The sequence below is a fragment of the Dermacentor andersoni genome, chromosome 10 (genome assembly GCF_023375885.2).
Source record: "Dermacentor andersoni chromosome 10, qqDerAnde1_hic_scaffold, whole genome shotgun sequence".
Lineage (NCBI taxonomy): Eukaryota > Metazoa > Arthropoda > Arachnida > Ixodida > Ixodidae > Dermacentor > Dermacentor andersoni.
In genome coordinates, this window is record NC_092823.1 from 99,099,366 (window position 1) to 99,116,320 (window position 16,955).

The 16,955-nt window shown below is 48.7% G+C and overlaps 4 non-coding genes across 4 annotated transcripts; all 4 read right to left on the minus strand.

Annotated features, from left to right (window-relative positions):
• Positions 1-15,538: 15,538 nt before the first annotated feature.
• TRNAR-CCU (transfer RNA arginine (anticodon CCU)) lies at positions 15,539-15,611 on the minus strand. Its single transcript has one exon. It is a non-coding gene; the product is annotated as a tRNA-Arg (tRNA).
• Positions 15,612-15,719: 108 nt separating this feature from the next.
• TRNAR-CCU (transfer RNA arginine (anticodon CCU)) lies at positions 15,720-15,792 on the minus strand. Its single transcript has one exon. It is a non-coding gene; the product is annotated as a tRNA-Arg (tRNA).
• Positions 15,793-15,901: 109 nt separating this feature from the next.
• On the minus strand, positions 15,902-15,974 carry TRNAR-CCU (transfer RNA arginine (anticodon CCU)). The gene has a single exon. It is a non-coding gene; the product is annotated as a tRNA-Arg (tRNA).
• Positions 15,975-16,080: 106 nt separating this feature from the next.
• TRNAR-CCU (transfer RNA arginine (anticodon CCU)) lies at positions 16,081-16,153 on the minus strand. The gene has a single exon. It is a non-coding gene; the product is annotated as a tRNA-Arg (tRNA).
• Between the last annotated feature and the right edge of the window lie 802 nt (positions 16,154-16,955).

Genomic DNA, 16,955 nt, shown 5'->3' on the forward strand with positions numbered 1-16,955 from the left:
GGCGCCACCTGCCGAGCGTCCGCGGCAACTTTGTTCCGCCCGACGGCGGCGGCCCACCCGCGTTTAGCAGACGACAAGACCGCCGGGTGAGCAGACGGAACAGCAGACGACGGCTCGTTGAAAACGAACCAGACCACGAAAACCAAACTAACCGCACGCAACCGCGCAAGTTACGGATCCGCGCGTTCCCGCTCACTTGGGTTACGAGACGGCGGAGAGAGGGACGCTTTAACAGCTCTCGCCTGTCCCAAGCGCACGCGCGCACACACTCTTACTAGTACCGCTTCTCCTCGATGGGCGAGTTCAGTGAGACCGCCGGCATTGACCCACACTCAAGTTATCGAGCGACTCTTCTCGAGCAAGTCGTCCGTGAGACGGACGCAGCTCCGTTCTTCTCACGCGACGCGTCCCTGTGACGACACGGCGACGAGACGCGACGTTGGCCGTCGTCTGCTCGATCAAGAAGGAGACACGGCATGTGTGTCGCGTTTCGAAAAGCGCGCCCCGACGAACGGAACTCCATGAGAGACGCGGGCGTGGGGCCGTCTCAGCCTCGCCGCCGGTCCGGTCGTCCGGTTAAGCCTAATCGCGCGTCGATTAGCGTTCGAATTAGCTGTGAGAAAGACGAGGCACCGCGCACGAGATCGAGGACCCGTTATGGTATGGCGTGTCCTCGCGGTTAGATGGCGTGACTCTCTCGTTGTGTGCATATACGAACTGCGCCGCCATTAGCGGATTCACGGCCGCTCGCCCGTTGATGCATGGAAGCGGGCATTGTTTCGAACGGCGACCGGCCGCGGTTGCTTGCTTGCCGTTACGATACGAGCTTGTCCGAGAGGTCGGCAGAGAATGCGACTGCGCGCTGGTCGTCGCTACGTAATTTATAGCACGACATCGCGTGAGAGAAAAGGCGAACCTGCTCATTGAGCATGCGCGAGATATAAGGCCAGCAAAAAAGCGCCACACGTGGCGTGTCTGGACCCCGGTCCTCCTTTTGGCTATCTTCACGGCTGCTTAGCGGGACTTGAGATGCTTCGTCCTTTTCTTTTTGTCGCAGAGTGCACAGGAGTAGCCCACGGCTACTCCGATGTGGATAAATCGCCTTTGTTTACTAGCACTAAAAAAAAAAAAAAACAGTCACGTGGCGTACGTGCCAGATATTTTTTTTTTTCAGAATAATAATGCAGTTTCCCTTTTTCCGTAGATCGTCCAAAATCAGCACTTCCGCCTTTCACCTTCGTTGTGTTCATTTTTTAAATATGTTTGTTAGCAATATCTATACTCTCAAGTTTGCTAGCATGGAGATCCATCCCGTGTTGTTCCCAGCGCGAACATTGGCCTATCCCATTTCCATCGAACAACTATACAACGACTGGAGCAAACGCCAGCCGTACTTTCGTATCTATATAGAGCGGCTTCGCAGCAACGACTAGAACAGCAGCTACTATTCTACAAAGACGCTCGCGTGGGAAAGACGACGGCAGCGTTTCAGTCGGATCGAAGACCCTGCAGCTATTATGGCTCCGAGAGCAGTGCGATCGAGTAGTGTCTGACGCTAACTGCTTGCCCGGCAATTACGTCGCCTATTTTATGCGACGACGCATTACGACAACCGGCTGATATGAAAAGAGGAGAAAATGAGCCGGTAACAAAACAAATAAATCCTGCCAGAACTAAGAATAAGCAAGCACTTCCTGCGGTAGTGGAGACCGCTTACAGCCGTAATGAGAAGGCAGGGAATTAATAATAGTGCAGGCAACTTCGCGCGCTTTGGACAAGATGTAACGTTTCTTTTGCCATCGGATACATCGATTATCGCGTGCAGTGCACGTTGGGCGGTATTGTATAGAAGTGGGAAGCATTCTACGGCCATCTTCGATGTAAGCTTCAGTGTAAAGTGTGCGTGCGTGCGTGTGTGTGTGTGAAGAGATAGCTAGGTTGAGCTGTATTTAAAAATTAAGCTCCCGCAATACTAAAAAATTAAGAAATAATTTTGTAAAAATCAGCATTACGGTGAGATAGATGCTTGGAAAGCCAGAAAAGACGCAAGCGCGAAGAGCGCGTGGCGACGCCACCTTCAAGTTCACGCCTCGCCTCGCCGTGACGTCACAGATTTCGACGGCGTCTCCTCTCGTCTGGTTAATTTTTGTATCGGTAAACATACGCTGCATTCTACTCTAAAAAAATTTACAAAGACCGAACTTTGCTTGCTTCTAGAACTTTTACTGCATCACGAGTGTTCGAAAATGCGAGAAAATACGTTGAACTGCGTGACGTCACAATGACGTACCAGCACAGAAGTTCTACACCGCGAAATTGAAGAGATTGAACTTCATGACCACCCTTTTCTCTTTGAGAAATCAACCTCTCACCGCCAAATTCTCGGAAATGGTGTTTTCGACAGAATATTTACTAATTTAAACTGATTTTGCGTTCCTCGATTTTTAAGGTTTCTCAAGCATTTGCCAAGTTGAGTAATTTATGTTCACTTATGCAATTCAACGCAACGCGAGAAAAAGCGCCACTTGATACAGCGTCGAACGTTCAACCCTGACTTCAAAGAAGGTTGATTACGAAACTTTGGCTTTAGCGAAGTTCTCGATTTAACGTTCGTGCACAATTCGTTCCGCTCATGCAGACCTGTGTACAAGCGCCGCGGTGTGGTATATGGGTGCGCAGCTGTTCAGTAGGAACGCCCGTGTGTGCCTGCGCAACGCTCACGCGACAGTGCCGTGGAAGCCTGAACACTCCCTTTCCTCCGGCAGAGCCGATTGAACAGTTCGACAGTGCGTCCACTTCGCTTCGATGTCTTTACTTGCGACAGCAAGTTATATGCGGACAACCCTATAGGTGCGATCGTGCCGCCGTCTTGCTGTCGTCGTGTCAAAGCGCACGCGCGGCTTAGATGGCCTCCAGGTACGTTTGGCTACAAACTCGAAGCAGCGCAATACCAAAAATGAGCGCAATACCAGAGGTTGGCGAAATGCCAAAAATGAGCGAAATACCAAAAATGAGCGCAATACCAAAAATTAGCGCAGTACCAAAAATTAGCGAAATACCAAAATGAGCGCAATACCAAGAATGAGCGCAATACCAAGAATTAGCGCAATTCCAAAAATTAGCGCAATACCAAGAATGAGCGCAATACCAAGAATTAGCGCAATACCAAGAATGAGCGGAGCACGCCCTACAGCATGCTCCGCTCATTTGGCTCTGACGTTCCCACTGCTGGCGCAAGCGCTTTGAGCCCACACAGTCGATGTTGTTTGGTTCGCTGATTCCTCGTACAATCGAGAGGAGACAGTGACTAAAGGTCAGAAATGCCTGACAGAAAAAAAAAAGAAACTTATAGCCTACCTGCTGACGGGCTTTGTGCATATATACGTACCGCACCGCTGTGCTTATATATCTGGGCTGGACGGACCTCTAAACGTAAAGCTGAGTCCGTACAATCCTGCCATCGCGCGCGTGACAGACACCGACGGTTTTCCGTAAATCTCGCACCTCGTGCGCTGTCGAGGTGCGACTCCGATGACGATGCTAAACCCGTCGCGTTTTCGGCGTCGGTACACGCCTCGCAAGCCGGCTCGGCTTTCTGCTGCATAGCAGCAGTCAGCGTAGCACGTGTTCCGTTGAATCATCTCGCCTCCGTTTGCTTGTAGGTGGATCGCTATCGCTTTCGCAATGCTTCGCCTTTGGGGCGAAACTGCTTTATTTTATTTCACTATTGGTGCTTTTTTAAATCATTAATAAAACGCAGTGTACGTCTCTGCAGGCCTCCTATCCCTCCATGCGTTCGCCGCCGATAGCAGGACAGCACGACGGCGCGACGAAAAACGGGTCACAGGAAGATACAACACACAAGAGAAAATGGACGCCCGTATTACATCTGAGCTCGGCGGCTTCCCGACGCAGGTGATGAGTAAGGGCAGAGCTCCACTGAAGGACTCTGGTAAGGGCAAACCGCGGTGTGGTCCCATTTCCACGATGCTGCGATAGCATCCCTGTCAACTTTTGTTTGCGCACAGATTTGATTGATCTTCTTTTTCGGCAGCGAGAAGCCGTTGCTGGGACGTCCGGCGCTTCAGTAAAATTCGGACAAGTCAGAATCGCCAGGCGTGACCAAGTTCCGCAGTCAGCGGGCAGCTTTTAAAATTCCCGAGTGTGACGATTGAGCGCCGAATCGGAATTAAAGCCGGGAACGTCTTCTTCGACTGACTGATTGATCATTCACCTAGCGAGAAGTCACCCTTGGCGCCCACGACTTTCGCATAGACTCGAAAGCGAAGTCGAGTCTTCCAAATGTCACCGCTTCCGTAGCAGCCAGCGTGAGTCTTTAAAGAAATATTCTCGGGCGTGACGATACGAAGCGAATCGGGTTATCCGAGTGCTTCCTGGAAGATGAAAAGGAGTGAGAAAGAAACTCTTCGAGTACAGAAGCGTCGGAGCGTACGGTAAGCAGTGTTTCCAAGCGCTTCGACAAGTGAATCCATCTTCAGCAGTGTCAGTTTTCCCCGCAAGAAGCACGCCGCATGCAAGCGCCCGATCCGCAGCCTCCGGACCTTCCGGCATTCCTTCGCGCGGACCACCGCGGGGTACAACTTTTCGGGGCCATGCGTGCGAACTGTCGGCACTGGGTCGCATCCTTTGAGATGACGCACGCATCTTACCGCCAACATTCTCTGGTTTCCACAGAAGCCGGCGGCGGTACTACGCACGCCTTTTTTTTTTTTCTGTTTCCTATAACCGGCCAACCGCTGAAGCTCTTGAAAAGGGAAACCACCGGCAGCCTGCCGACACGAGAGAAAAAAGAAAGAAAAGGCTTGCGGAACTTGCTTCGCCGACACAGTTTGTACCAACGTTTGTACTTCGGGAGTCGACAAAGCGCTCACGCGGCGATAAACGTCGTCCGAGACAGCGGGACATCGTTTGCCGCGTCCGAGCAAGGAGTGAAAGACGCGCGAAGGCTCCCACACCTTCCGCTTCTTCGCGGCGAAGAATTCCGATGGAGGCCCTCAAAGCAGACGACGCGGGTAGCCTGTTCCGTTCGTCTGCTACGTATCGAGAGAGGGAGAACAGACGAAAAAAGAACCTGTTTTCGGCGTCTTTCGTTTCTTTGACGCGAATGCGAGGATTCACCCGCCCACCAAACTCTTTGCGGTTTTGCGTTTGTGGCACCGCGGTGCGTGTCTCTTGTGGACACTACGTGCACAGTGCTCGCGTGGGGGCGTATCTTTCCCTTTTTTGTTGGGAGCTCGCGGTGAATGGGTGCAAACGGGCCATTAGAGGAATTAGCGTTAAATCCTCGTGCCAATAAATCACGCCCCCGGAACGGGGCGTGATGCGCGCTTTTGACGGCTCGCGGCTGCGGGCTGGATGTGATGGATACGCGACGCAGACGACGCTGCTCGGGTGGTCGTCTGCTGCGCGCTTTTCGGCAGACGGACCCTCCTTTTCACGTCGTCTGCTTCGGCGTTCTGGTCAAGCGATGAATGCCGTTCAAAGACTGACGCACCAGTTCTTGAAGGGTCCCTTTCCTTTGCGTGTGTGTGTTGTGGTTATTCCGCACTTGTCGACACATTCTTAACGGAGCAACAGGGTTACCCGTTCTTCGCTTGTCGCAACGCTGTGCTCGTCGGTTATCGCGTGATTAGCATTGCGAGGAGTACGAGGGTTATTGATCACCCCAGCTGTCGCCTGGTGCGCGACAGGAGTGCGGAAATGGCGTGCTTTTGAACGGCCGTGGGAAAAAAGGCGAGCGACCTCGGCGGAGTGCATAGCCGTTGCTGACATGTACGGGATTGCCTGCTTGAAAAGCTCCAGAGGTGCTATTACGGGATACGCTCTTTTTATAATGATTCACAAAGCGTACGTCGATGCTAGAGGATTCCGCTGCTATAATTCAGTTACACTACAGCTGCCCAATTATTGAATTTCGGACTGCTGACCCGTGTTCTTCAACGAATCACTAAAATTCTGCTTTCACTTAATTGGGCTACTAAAAGAAAGAAAAAGAAAGAAGGACTACCGAACCACCAGTTTAAAAAGTCAGGATGATAGCGCTGAGATCATTCCTTACACCCAGAATTCGAAAACGAATGAGGAGTGCATTAAATGTGCTAAGTCGTGCGTATCACCAACGATCTAAAATAGTAAATTTTGTAAAGTAAACCGAGTTGTAGCTTTCTTCCCTATAATTAAACTTGTACTGAAAGGCTAATTGACGAATGTCCCCTATAGACGGTTGTATAGAGTATAGAGTATTGGAAGCATTAATCAGAAAAGCCATCAAGGCTGCGCTTGGTCTGCCTATGACTACGTCAAACGATATGTTGTTACAACTGGGTTTGCATAACACCTTAGATGAAATTGCTGAGGCTCAACGTACCGCGCAGAGGGAGCGGTTGCTAGGTACACCAGCGGGTAGGTATATTTTAGAGTCAATTGAAGAAGCCGTGGCTGTGTCGTACGATAGGGCGCCCCTACACCGGAATTGTACTGGCGAAGCCACAAGCAACTCAAAGAATCTGTTTAATTGTTGCACTTTTGAACAATCACGCTTCTACAAAGGCCACAGCAGAAAAACAGCCTGATGCCGAGTATTTCTGTGCCACGAAGTAATCAAGAGGCGAGTGCCTAATGCGGACGAAATCGAGTGCATCGAGACTTAGAACGACAGAAAGCTGCGCTAGTTGGTAAGGATTCATTATGCAAAACAGAGGTGAGGCGTGCAGACAGGACACAAGAGTAGAGCAGTGGGCGGCGCTCGTGTTGTTTGCTTGTAAATACTCTACTCTTGTGTCCTGTCTGCACGCCTCACCTCCGTTTTGCATAACGAGTGCATCAACCCACATGTTAATAGCGTAGGCGTTTTATTAACTGTGCAATATTTTCAACACTTCCTTGCATGCCATTTCATGTGGAATATCTTTTCTGGTCACAAATTTGTGCAGCGAATCTATTTGCCTGATCGACTCCGGGCCTGTGGGACCGTTCACTTGCACTTGATGCTGAGTCTTTTACATGTATCCATAAACTGCATATATGCACATCAGATCCCTGCGAGCATTTTCAAGATTCAATTATTTTAGACAACAGGCACATATGCAATACTGACATAATCTCAAATACCACTAAGCAGCTGGGACACATTTTTGTTGACCATACTCTCAGGTAAAATAAGTAGATCATGTGGACAGCTCCAGCTCATTTCCCTTAAATTAGTGTGTACAAGGGGTATGCAAAAATATTCTTTTCTCGCACAACGATTATTTTGCTGTATAAGCAAGAGAACCCACCACATTAGTGTAACGTATCATGTACATCACACTAATATGTGCTCTAATTTACCAAGTGAGATGAGTTACATTTATGGCTCATTCAGCCATATCACACTGCAAGCTGCATTCATCAATCTTCAATTGGATTTTGCAAATGCTCAATGAAACATGTTTCCCTTTTATGCAGATATGCAATAGCAAGCCCTTCCGTGTGTTCCAAAGGTATTAAGCTCTAAATTAAAGAACACATTTCTAGTAAGAAACAAGCAAAAATGGTGAATGCAGAGTATCAGAAGCCCAAGGTACAGAAATTATGAGAAGTGTCGAATGATATTAAGGAAAGAGTCGTATTTGAAAATGAAAGACTCTTTAGTGGAGGTCAAGCAAGTCAATATAGGTAGAATACTCTGCAAAATTATGCGAGTGAGGGGATGTCAAACAATGGGTCAGGAAATGCATTGTTTATCTGCAAAACAGAAGCTGATTGCCATTACATAAGTCACTTTAGCATCATGAGACTGCTGCTTGATAAATTCAGAAATAAACCAAAAAACAAGACACGCAAAAATAAAAAAAAAACAATTTAATGATGCTCTCTCCACACTGGGATAAATAAAAACAAACACATCACATCTAATGTGGACATATCAGACGCCTTGTGAAACACTAAAGAAAAAAATTCAGTTTCTAGCTATGGCACTTGCCGCATAGAAGTGGGGGGCCTTGCACTAATAGTGATAGTTACCACTGCATTTAGAAATTGAAAGCATTCATGCAGACAAGGATGATTCTTTATATTTTTGGCTACCACTTCAAATGCCTCCACCAAGTGTTACAATGCTGCACGCAGCCATACTAAGGATCTCGCAGCAACACCTGGAGGTAAAAAGCAGAAGCAGTCAAAGTGCTGGTGTGTACTGGACACTATGTTTGAAAACTTTAGGCAAGAAGAGTGCAAGAAGCAGGCATAACAACTGCATTTACTTCCATAATTCCCCATTTGTTGGCCTTTTCTTTTTGCTTAGACAATGCCTACGCCTAGCCACAGCAGCTCCCTCATACAGACTCCGCAAGCCAAGAGGCCGTGGAGGCAAATGCAGGTAAGAGGCAAGAAGCAATAGCACTGGTATGGACACTCATCTAATTTCTTTCTTTTTCTTTTGTTTAGGCAGCCAGCACACCCCGAACAGCCACCTTGACTGCGGGTGTGTCACCCTAGTCACCAAGGAAACATTTGAGGGAAAGCGACAGGCAATGTGAACAGCCACTTCTCCACGTAAACAATACTCTTTCTCTCGGATGACTCCTACGCTTCGCCACGCCAGCACACTTGTGCACAAAGATGCTGCGGAGGCACGTGCAGGTCAGAGGCAAGAAGCAGTGGCACTGGCGTCGACATTCACCTTCTTTTTCTTACACTGAGGCTGCCAGCACACCTCGAACAGCCACCTTGACTGCGGGTGTGTCAGTAGATTCCTGTTGTACATATGCTCACAATAAACTTCAGTAAACTTGAACTTGATAATAAACTTAAAGGCAAATGGGACATTGATGCATTGTTTTTTGAACATTTATTGTACACATACAATATATGTTATACTTTGCAGTACTACAGAGCGTATTTTGAAGCTTCCCCCTTTATTTTGCACCTTTAATTACATATGTGTTGTGCGGCCGTCAATGCAGTTCATGTTGTAGTAGCTGCTTTGTCTGTGTATCGCACACTGACTTAAGCTCGTGATACCTACATACTTCTCTCACATATACAATATAAAGTTCTATGTAGTCCTCAGTGTTACAACATAAAATGAAAGTAAACAATCCGATCGTGGAATTGTGTTTATTACAGTGATTCCTATGGCAGTTACTGAAAAGTTGACAACTTGAACTGGTCAATCCATCCATAGCCTCCTCTATTTTTCAAAAATAAAGGAGGCTATGGTGCGTCATGGCAAGGAATTGTATTTATACATAAAAAAAGGGGGAGGATGTGTGTGTGTTTGTAGTGGGGGTATAGGATTAGGGCGGTACAAAAAAATGTACCAACACCGTCCTCTAGACCCATTCCGTTAAGGTACCGTAACAAAGCGTATTATGCATAAAGTTCATACAACCAACTGCACGTGCCAGCGGAGCTGTCCGTGCGAACACTCCCTGGCACACACCTGCCTCGGCGGCCCCAACCTACGTGCCGTTCTGCTTCGAGCTTTGGCCCCCCCACCGTCCCTTGGGTGCCCTGGAGCTCCTGCGCCGCCTGCTTTATTATAATCTCAGGTGCTCTCCTGAGACTTCCGTTTGTCGGTTACATGTGCCCTACAGCTGGATCAGTACTTATAATAATAGAAAAAACCGATCTATCGTCGCGACGATAGATCGCGAAAGCGGCTTTTGCAACATACCGCGCCCGTGCGAAGAGAATTACGGAATGCCAACGAGGAATCTGACCACAGCTTCGAGCTCGTAACCTCGTCGAGTGACACTCCTGCAACAGACGTGACCGCTGAAAACCGCATACCGCCGGAAACTTCAACAGGATCATCCCTCGGTTGCATAACTGCCACATGTACGGCCAACATGGACCACACCCACACCGTCCCGCAACATAGAATAAAGAACCAACTTATAAAGCCCAAACACACGACTGCACGCACACATCACGACAGTACAAGCGAGACGCCATGCTGCCAAATGCTGCTACGCTGCTACGGTTGCCGGATTAAAACTGACTACTGTCACCAAGTCTAGCAAGCGTCTCAGGAGCTGGCAACCTCGGTGCGTAGCAACATGGCGGCGCTCTTGCGGTTCCCGATTTCAATGCATGGGCCCTATGGGCAGCTTGTCCTCTAGAGTCAGTATAGTAACTCTATGGCCTCAGAGATGGCAACGGGGCACCCCACGCCATTTCGGAGTCAACGTTACTCCTACTAGTTACCGCAAGCACACACGAGAGCGCTGGGAAAAGGGGACTCGAGGTTCAGCATGCTTTCCCGGAGAGAGAGAGAGAGACTGCCTTATCGAAATTGACGAATGCAGCGCAATCAGGGATGGCAGGCGATAGTGTACGATGAACTATGCGTGTGTACATGGCGCCCAGTTACGCAACCAAATTATAATATACACGCAGTGGTCTGTCAGCGCAGGCCCCCCGATAACTCGACTTTCCCGAACACTCGATCAACATTGCGGACCCGTGTCAAAGACGAGGTTTGGGCGGGGTAGGGGGAGCTATATCTGTGCGATGCCGCGCGGTCAGCAGGTGGCCACGAGACGGCGCTTCGCCTGTTGTCGCTGCTTCGGCAGCGTATGAGATAAGAGCGTTATCGGATGCCACGTACGTACTAGCGGAGCAGTGGTGCTCTGCATGCCTCCTCCCGGAGTGAGACGCCACATTGGACAAGGGCGCGAATGTATATAGACCGAATGAAACAAGCAGCGGGCTTTAAAACACGACCGAACGAACATCGGGAAGGTGCGGAGACGAAGCAGTTATCGGTCAGCGGATGAGAAGCGCTGTCGAAAGAAAGAAGGGACAGAAAATAAAATAGGAAAATAAACGTAGCAAAACAACACCAAGAGCTCCCGCCGACACTGACGTTATGCCACCCACCCTGATCCTGCTTCTTGTATAACGCTCTTCCATCTATCGGTGAGTCGCTAAAGCTCGCGTGTCCTTTTCGAATGCAAATCTCGTTTCGATGAAGAATTGATAACCTGCACGTAATCGAGTAAAGAAGGACGCGCTTGCGCTACAAGGGAAACTCGCTCATTTAGGTCATCCGACAAATGGAACCCCTTCTGCGATCTCAACAATTTCCACTCGGGATCCCCCCCTCTCTTCCTCTCCCTCACTTCCCCTTATCTTCCATCTACGTTCTCTTTTCCCTTTCTCCACTATGATGTAGCCAACGGCTGATACCCTCAGCGTTTTTGCCCTTACGCGTTTCTTGCGCTTATCTCTCCCTCTGTGCAGGACTCCGAACGACGATTAATAACGAGGAATCAATGGCCACCGCGATGCGATGACGTCACCTATCGTACGCTACACACAAGACTGGTAAGAGCAGGTTGGTTGATCGATTGCAAGCAGGCGCGTCGGTTTGTTCACTGTGTGGCCTGCAAAAAAAATTACATATAATGAGAAAGGGCGTGTGACGCAATTCGTCGCGTCCATATTAACCGCGACGCCGTAAACAGCTTCCCTAAAGACGCTTCACTGTGTAAGCAGGCCTCTCTCGGATCGCCGATCCTTCGCAGTAATTTGGTTAGGCTCGTAGAGCGCTTCGCCTTCTTACAGACTTGTACTTCAGTCTGTAGCAAAGTCCGCTATAGTGTATACCCAGAGGCAAGATGGCGTGCGTAGTCCTTGATGTATGGACTGGACTGCAGTCGTCCACTGTTGGAACGAAAAGTGATAGGCTGCATGGTGCCTCAAAGGAACTCCGAGCGTAAAGCTATATCTGCGTTGGCGAAGCTGCTGAGCTTTGCAGGCGTACGCAAAACCACAAGTCCTTTAATACTTTTAAGTATTATAGTAGGAAGTGTCAACAGACTCTCTGTTGATGCGCTTTGTGAACTATGCCTGCTACCGTTACTATACTTCTCTCTATTGCCTTGCCTCTTCCTACTGTGCATGGTATAGTCAACTTGAACTACACCTCTGGTTAACATAGATCCGTGCCTCTGTATAGATTAATTCTATATATCTCCACTGCGCAGTCAGTATATAGATGAAAAGGCGTGAACAAGCCTATTTCACTTAGTCTATAGTATTTGTACTCTACAGACTTTCAAAGAAGTCGTTTGTCGATAGCCCATATACATAGACCTCTCCATTGTGGGGGATAGAGCATTAGCTTTAGTTTCAGTAAATCAACGTTAATATAAATACGAAAGCACTTATACCATGTACCATAACTGCTGTCGGCCAGTCGAGCGGCAATCTTGCGTGTATTCGCCGGCGTCTTTCACGCTCGGAAAAGCTTTTCTGCAGCACGTATTCAGGAACAGACAAATGTATCGGAAGTTTTCCATGCTGCTCTACTTTTTTCTCATGGACGCTTTCAATCTAATTACAATATTTAAGAAATTGATTCATTGATTAAGACTAATTATGGAATTAGGTGGAATGCAAGAAATAATCTGATTACCTCCAAGCGACGGCAAACAACATTGCCTCGGTTCTGTCCAGCTACGTGTCAGCTGCAGATTTCTAAATATTGGCCCATGATAGTTGGGGTACCCTGTATATATAGGTATATAATCACTTTTGCGATAATTAATGTATAGAGGTTAGTAATTTATGGACTTCCTAAAAAGGCGTGTTTATACTTTCTGTAGACTGTATGCGGAAAGTTCTTTACGGGAAGCCAATCGCCATCGATACCATACTGTACAGCTCTCGTGTAAAAGTGCACTCGAGGAAAATTCGGAAGAATTCTCGCCTAGAAATGGCCGTATGTTCTACGCAGTGTTCTTCTTCTTTATTTCTTTCCGCCCTTACGGCAAGTGCGCTGTGGATTCCTAATGAAAAACTAAACCGCTCCGAGCGGAATGTAAAGACAAAGCGCGATCTTGTGACGGAGAAAAAGAAAAACGCTCCCCGCCGAGCGTGATGAGGAAGACTCGGTATTGTCTTTTAGAGCCGCTCCCCACAAGTAGAAGCCCGCGGCCTTGACAGAGGCCGTTCTTTTTTTTCGACTAAGCAATGGGCGCATTTGGCACCGACGACGCGTCATGACTGCGAGTCCAATTAGGCCTAACCGGCGCCTTCGCGGGCAAAGACGTAAGCGACACCATGTGCGAGTGGGCACGAGCGCCAGCCCGCGCAGCAGAAGGCAATCGGGCGCCAAGAGCAGACGGCTTTTTCTCGTAAAGGAAGTGAGAATTGTACTGTAACGAGGCTGTTTTCTCCTTGTAAGGGGGAAAGGGTTATATGGGGGAAGGAACCATTACCACAGTAGAGAGATTCTGCGCAATCATCGAGAAACTATACGCACGCGCTGTCACTCGCGGAAGTACACATACAGTCTCCGACTGTTCTACCTAGAACGCGCTGTGCGCTCGCGCCTTCTCAGTCATCGAAGGCACGGTTGTTGTTTAGGGACAGCGTTTGTTGCTGATGCCACCGGCAAACTGAGGCCGAATACGTTGGTTCACATCCGATCATCCGGAGGTCACCACGTGGCTGAGCTGTCCATACGTATGCGCATAGTTATGCGCCAACCGACCCAAATGCATGCCATCCTCGATTTACGAGTGTGCAAGCGGATCACGTGCGACGTAATTGAGGGGGAGGGGGGAAGGGGGGGTGCAGCAACCGTCATTCTCTTTAGCCATAGGCATTCACGCTAACGTCGTATCCTGTAGCGCATAGGCGGCAGTACGTACTGACCACGTTCACTACGTACGAACCCTATGCGATCCTATGATTTGCCGAGTGTTACTAATGTATATATATACGGCCGACGTCGAAAGTTAGTGGACCACGGAATGTGAGAAAAAAAAGCTGAATATTTCCGCAGCACGAAGCCTGATGTTTGTATTTCCAGCTCGTATACACTGTATAGTATATGCGAACAACATTGCGATGTCCGGTTTCTCTGGCTACGGTGATAGACTGCTCGATAAGTGCCCGAGGTCCGCGAACTTTTGGCACCAACTGCGTAATACACCAACATCTGCAGAAACGCATAGAGGTGCAAGCGAGAGACCGACAATCGACCACACACTTACCATGTTCAGAGACAGCAGGCGCTCCGCGGTCTCGGTGTTGTATGCATGTGCGTATCCGTGGATCCGAAACAAGTTGGACGTCTTGTTTTCCCGCAGTGGCGCAATGAATCGGCGTCGACTTCGGGAAAAACGTTGCATGAGTGAATCCGCCCGCGCATACACTGGATATTGCTGGCATCCACATTATTTCGGAACCGCAGGTGACTGCTCACGTCATGTGGGCGACTCCGAAGAATGTTCTTCGAGAAGCACGCATCTCGAAGTATAGATACGCAACTGCTGCCCACTTCGGATCTGCACTGCTGGTAGGCTGGTGGGCGTTCTGTTCTGCCTGAATTTTTCTTTTCTTTTCTCGCGAATGTTTTTTTTTTCCTTCGCGGGCGAGCTTCTTTCGAGGCTCATACACCGTCCTCTGTGCTTGGAGTTTTCTAGAGCGACATTACATTCGCTTCAGGGTGTCGTCTGCCTTTTCGGGCTCGTCTGCAGGCGTTGCGAAGGCCATGACCCCGGTTGCGACTCTTCTTCCTACGGCCAGCGTTTTCTATTTCCGTTGAAGCGTGCTTCTATATTAGCGATGAGCCAAAACGAAGGCTTCGTTTTTTATGCTCGTCTTTGCCTTCTCGCCCACCGCCCGCTGTGCCGAAGCCCTTTCTTCCCTACTGCGCATCGTTCTGCGCATCCTGGGTATTCTGCTTAGCCGAATACATGTACGCGTTAAGCTCATTTTCCAGCTTTCAAAGGCGGATCGCGGTGTAGAAGTATGCAGAAGGCGGTTATTTCATTTTTCTTTTGCTTGATATATTTCCGCTTTCGCTTATGGGATCATTCATACAGGTTAATTTAGTCACTTCTCCGGACCTAGCGGTTTCAAGGAGCCCGCATTTTCGCGATTTCGCTTATTAATTTTATTTCTCTGTGCCTTTATTTTCTATATTGAATACCTTCACACACTATCGAGCAAACGGCTGTTCTTGCTTCACGCAAATCGTTTAATATGCCTGCAAACAGACGGTTTGCGTTCCGCCGATTCCCCGAGGCTCGTAACTGTCAATCGTATAGTACGCACGCAACACAGCTGAATATGTAACCTTTTTCATATTTAGCAGCTAGAAATACCACTGGCACAGCTCCCAGCGTTCTGCCCGCGATTCTGGGATTCACATCATATATCTGTCTTTTTTTTTATACATAGTGTTGCCGTGCGGAACGCAGCCATAGGCGTTCTTGTCGTGCGGCGACATGTAGGTGCGATTTAACCACTCTGCCACTGCTTCCGACGCCTGTCACACTACTCTATGGCCTGTCGTCTGCAACGGGATAATCTGGCTGTTCGAAAGTGTGTGATCGCCAGTCTGAGCAGCATCGTCACATTTTACTGTCGTGGCGTGTTCCACGTGTTCTTTAACAAAGTGAGCTCAGGGGAAAAGTGCGTTGCAGTTGGCCTTTAATCGCGTACGAATATATGCTCTTATCCAAAGTACAGACGAGTTGAAAGGAAAAAAAAAGATGCCGGAGGTGATGTCCACTACACTCGGCGGGATTCGAACCCGCAATCCCCGGCTTAGGAGACCGATGCCTTATCCATTAGGCCACGAGGGCGGGCGAACTGCGTTGCAGTTGGCCTTTAATCGCGTACGAATATATCCTCATATCCAAAGTACAGACGAGCTCAAACGAAGAAAAAAAGATGCCGGACGTGATGTCCACTACCCTCGGCGGGATTCGAACCCGCAATCCCCGGTTTAGGAGACCGATGCCTTATCCATTAGGCCACGAAGGCGGGCGAACTGCGTTCCAGTTGGCCTTTAATAGCGTACGGATATATCCTCAAATCCAAATTACAGACGAGCTCAAAACAGAAAAAAAAAGACGGCGGACGTGATACCCACTACCCTCGGCGGGATTCGAACCCGCAATCTCCGGTTTAGGAGACCGATGCCTTATCCGTTAGGCCACGAGGGCGGGCGAACTGCGCTGCAGTTGGCCTTTAATCGCGTACGGATATATCCTCTTATCCAAAGTACAGAAGAGCTAAGAAGGAAAAAAAGATGGCGGACGTGATGTCAACTACCCTCGGCGGGATTCGAACCCGCAATCCCCGGTTTAGGAGACCGATGCCTTATCCGTTAGGCCACGAGGGCGGGCGCACTGCGTTGCAGTTGGCCTTTAATCGCTCACTGATATATCCTCTTATCCAAAGTACAGAAGACCTCAAAACAAAACAAAAAAGACGGCGGACGTGACGCCATCAACACTCAACCATTCAACACTCTATGGAACAGATTACTACGACTTGTGCGTTCCCATGTTGAGGCCCAAATAAACATCGCAAATAATCTATGCAACTTTTGCACAGACATCCTCGTGAGACATAACGCTTGCATCACATAAAATATTTTAACGACTAAAAACAAATTACACACGGTGGCTCTTGCAAACATTGAAAATTTATGCCCTCCCCATTTGCTGGTCTGGGTTTTCACTCGCACTACTCCATTGTCCCAATATTCTTTGCTATCTCGATAATGTTCGAGGGGGACACCTAGGTAGGTGCCTGGAGTTACCGCCCATTGCATGTTACAAAATGTCTCAGGCTTGTATTGCCGATTGCCCTGCCAAAAACCAAGACACTTGTTCCAGTTAATAGCACTTCCACTTGCAGTACAAAATTTTACAGCCGCTTTAACACAGTGATGGCCCGTACAAAACACTGCTACATCATCAGCATATGCTAAAACTCGAACTTCAGTTTTATGAAAAGTGTAACCCCGGATGTTTGGGCTCTTCAGCAGCCGCAAACAAAAGGGCTCGAGGTATAGAGAGCGAAAAGCAGGGGGGATAAAGGGCAGCCTTGTCTCACAGACGACTGCACAGGAATACCATCACTTAACTGCCTATTAATTATCAGCTTCGCTATACAACCATTGTACACCATTTTAACAC